Genomic DNA, 4,820 nt, shown 5'->3' with positions numbered 1-4,820 from the left:
CATGATGAGTGATTTATAGTTTTTAATTTTTAATATAGTAATGATATAATGTTACAACTTGTCTAAATCTCACAAACTTAATATTCACTAAAGGAAGATAAACATAAAAGAATACATATTTTATTATACATTTTTATGTAGGCTAATTGATGGTTCTAGAATCCTTAAAAAGCTTACTTTTAGGAGAAGAATCATGCCTTGGAGGGCTCTAGGGTCCAGAGAAATGTTCTAATACTAGAGCTAGGTGCAGTCAGATTAATTATAATACATTTCATTATTTTGTCTGGAATACCAAGATGACTTCCAAGCAGGAATGGAGTCTAGCAACACTTTACTGATGGGGAACTTGGTCACAGACTTGTAATACAAATTTTTGGATATGTTGACAATGTTTCTCCTTATTTTTCTTACTTATACAAAGAAAGAAATTTGGCTCACAACATTGAAACAGACTTACCAGATTCCTCTAGTTTCCCAGGCCTCAATATCCCATTGCTATTTTTAATAGAATAAGGTAAATAACAACATGAATGTCATTCAATACAAATTTATGTCAAATGTAAATTCTGACTCTGAACTTTGGTGAATTTCTTTCAAACGGTATAATCAATGAGTTTCAGAGAGGCGAAGTCTTGCCCAAGTGACAGCCTTTTTGAGACTCATTAACCAAAGAACAAGGCACGTGTTTCAACATCAGGGCTTTGTTCAACTTTGATCACCTCTGCATTCTCCTCTCATAGTAAGGTTACCCACGTTTTCCAAGGTCTGGCTGCAATACCACCATTTCTGAAACGTTTTCCCTGAACTATATGCCCTAGAATTACTGCTCCCTCTTCTAAGTCACTTTTTTTTTTGAGATGGGGTTTCACTCTTGTTGCCCAGGCTGGAGTGCAATGGTGCGATCTCAGCTCACTGCAACCTCCACCTCCTAGGTTCAAGCAATTCTCCTGCCTCAGCCTTCCGAGTAGCTGGGATTACAGGTGCCCATCACATGCCCAGCTAATTTTTTGTTATTTTTAGTTGAGACGGGGTTTCACTATGTTGGCCAGGCTGATCTCGAACTCCTGACCTCAGGCGATCCACTCCACCTCGGCCTCCCAAAGTGCTGGGATTACAGGCATGAGCCACCGCGCCTGACCTAAATCACTTTTTATTATGCTCCCAAATTATCTTTTTGGAGAGTTTTGTGTAAGTCTACTGCCCTAATAAATTTTAAGTAGCTTGAAAACAGAAGCATTTAAGATATAGAACTCTCCATTACCACACTAAATTCACTCTTGCTATTCCTTTATGGTCAACCACCACTACCACCATGACCAGCTCTCCTTGAACTTGATCCCTGACAACGTATCTGTTCTCCATTGCTATAATGTCTTATAAATAAAATCATGGAGTATGTGGCCTTGATATTGGCTTTTTTCACTCAGCATGATGTCCTTCAGATCTATCCAAGTTGTTGCATATATCAAGTTTGTTCCTCCTTATTGCTGCATAGCATTCCATGGTATGCATGCACCACAGTTTGTTTAACCATTCACTCACTGAAAAACACGTGGGTTATTTCCAAGTTTTGGCTTTATCTTTTTGGCGTTTCACTGCTTAATGGCATGTCTTGAAAATAAAAAAAAAAAAAAAACACTCAGTTCAGATTCATTAATGTGAATTAATTGCAAGTCCCACCCAAAGCTAAATTTTCTATGCTAATACCTTCTGTAATCTGTACACTGCCTCAAGGGAAAATGTTACTCAAGTCAGAGTTCCCATTGACTTGACTACACAATCCTTGATTCATATTTTGACATTTAGAGATTGCAAAACAGTGATGTGGTTCTCATTACATTTTAGAGTTCTAATGTGATTTAAGAAGTGCTTTGGAGTAGGGTGAAAACAGATTGCTAGTATTTATACCTTGATTGACTATGAAGTCCTTCCTCCAGCCATTGTCAAGATGTGACATGTCTTTAGCTCTGTCAAAACCTCCATCAGCATCATCATATCTCCCACAGAGCCAAACCAAATGAAAATAATCATAGTAATAGTGTGCAATCATTAAAAATCTATGTGAAGTATTAATATAAAACACCAACAATTTTTAGTATATAGATATAAAAAGGTAAATTCTATAAAAACCGTATGCTTTCTACGGAATGCACCGTCAAGAAAGTTTCATCATTCTCCTCCATTCTATTTCCTATAAGATTGTCCATAAATTCCATTTATGGAGGAATTCTGGAGTCAAACCTTCCTTCTTTTTGTACCTTCTACACATATTTGCCATTTTAGTTTGTGTGTGAATTTCTTTCCTTATCAAAGCAGTCGACTTAGCTAAGAAAGATTATTTATTTGGGATATGATGTGGCCTTAATAAGCTTAATAAAAATAAGTACTTTTATAGTATTTGATAGCACAACAGAGTGACTATAGTCAATAATTTAATTGCACATTTAAAAATAACTAAGAGTATAATTGGATGGTTTGTAACACAAAGGATAAATGCTTGAGGTGCTGAGTACCCTATTTACGCTGATGTGATTATATATTGTATGACTGTATCAAAGTATCTCATATATCCCATAAATATATACACCCACTATGTACCCCCACAAAAATTAAAAATTAAAAACAAAATAAGCACTTAAAAATACCTTCCACATCCTGCCACTCTACCCCTACCTCAAAGATTCCTAAGGAAACTCTAGGTAATGAAAACCTGGTCCTAGGGTCTATGAAAGTATGACTTCAACAGTGTGTGATTCAAAGAGTTCTAAACATTCAAAACAGAAGCAAACAAATCAGTATTGGGGTGAAGCCAAGGAAATTACTGACCACATACTCCACAAGACTTGTCTCAGGTGTACATGGAACCTGAGAATGTTTAATGTTATAATGAAATATGTATTCATATTACAAAGTTACACGTGTATTTTAATAATTATAAAATGCAAATATCTTAAGTATAGTGTGATACTCAATAGCTTCAAGTGTATTTTTTGGCATTGGCATAATACATATGTGTATTTTCATAGTTATTTATATTTATCTAATTTTAACTTTGTTTTCCACTTTTTTGATATACCTGTTAGCCATTTGATATGTTTTAAGTAATTTTTTTCAGGAAGAAATATGTTTTAAATATTATTTGCACCCTTGAGTGTCTGAGGATGTTTTTTGTTGCCTTAACACAAAAGGTTAAAACATCTTTCTACCACAAAATTCTGTAGACATTTTTCTATTTTCTTCTGGAGTTTAGCATTACAACAGAAGTGCGTAAAGTCACCTTTGTTTTTATCTATTTGTAGGTAACCTGTTGTGGTTTTTTAGAAAATAATTAACTTTCTGCTTATATACTTGTTTTATATTATTATGGTTTTGTTTTCATCTAAGTAATGAACTTAGCAAGCATATTTTTGCAAAGGTATCCCTTTTGATTTTAATTTTGCAGCGAACTCTTTCAATCTGCACTTACATGTTTCTTTAACCCAAGTTTTCTTCTATCATGCCTTCGAATATTGATGTCAATTCCTTTTAGTCCTCTGTTTTAATCTAGTCAATACTCTGTTACCTATATGTTTCTTCAATGTCTACCATCTTCTCTGTCAAAGATTATTTTTATTTCTTTGTCTTCTTCTCTGACCTGTGGGCTTGGTAATCAAGTTTTTCTCAGGATCACTAACGTACTTCTATGCAATTCTGTGCTTTACAGTCTCCAGTGTGTTTAATCATTTTTAGTTTTCTTTCCGTTTTTATCTTGTCCATCTTTCTTTATCCATTAAACTCTTGCATTTTTATTATGAACAACTGCAGATCTGCAAAACCATATAAAATATACTACACTGAACATCTATATTTACTACCAGGGTTTGGAAATTAAACATTACAAATGAAGTTTGTCTCATTGCATCAATTTTGGTAAGTTTTTCCAGGATAGTGTTTGTTTCACCTAAATTTATGTATCTTTCTATGTATGTATATTAATATATGTATTAAATTATACATATCTGTGCATATATTTCTGGATAGGTGTATGTAAAATATTACATATGAAAGCCACCTTTTTAACCTTTTATTCTTTTTATTTCATACCATATTCTTTTTATTTCAGTATATTCTTGTTTCTTGTATTTTATTCAAAAGATCTTAGCATTAGCTGCTCTAAAAAATGAAAGTACTCCCCAAAGAAGATGCAATATTTTTATCAGCTGTGATTCACATGTGGCCGGGCTTTAGTGGTAACCATATCCTTCCTGAGTGATCTTTGGAGATCATCCACCATCTCACCACAGGCTGGTAACCATATTTCTCAGCTTACTCCACGTGTTTTCTTCCCTTTCCAGAATGGGAAAACTTGTGGTTGGGAGTCAGGTATCTTAATTTCTCAAAGCAAGGATCTACATCTGTTAAGTTCATTTGATTTTGGGGGGTTTATTTTGTTTTACCTTGAGCAAGTCACATTTCCTGGGCCTTATTGTCTTCCACCATAAAACAAAATAATTTGATTAGATGATTTTTTTCTGTTATCTGCAAATAAGCGCCTTATTATCAAATAGTTTAGCATCAGAACAAGATTCCTAATTCCAAAGGAGTTTCATTTACATAATATTATATTGTGGATATATATTAGAAGAATCTGACACTATGTTCCATTCCAGTTTCTCTTTTGCAATTGAGTGACTTGTTTTCATCTAAAATGTATAAATTCTCATGCCTGTAATTCCAGCACTTTAGGAGGCCAAGGCAGGTGGATCATTTGAGGTCAGGAGTTCAAGACCACCCTGGCCAACATGGTGAAACCCCACCTTTACTAAAAATACAAAAAATTA

This window comes from Symphalangus syndactylus, chromosome 4 (genome assembly GCF_028878055.3).
Source record: "Symphalangus syndactylus isolate Jambi chromosome 4, NHGRI_mSymSyn1-v2.1_pri, whole genome shotgun sequence".
In the NCBI taxonomy this organism is placed as follows: Eukaryota; Metazoa; Chordata; class Mammalia; order Primates; family Hylobatidae; genus Symphalangus; species Symphalangus syndactylus.
This window is presented reverse-complemented; position numbering follows the sequence as displayed.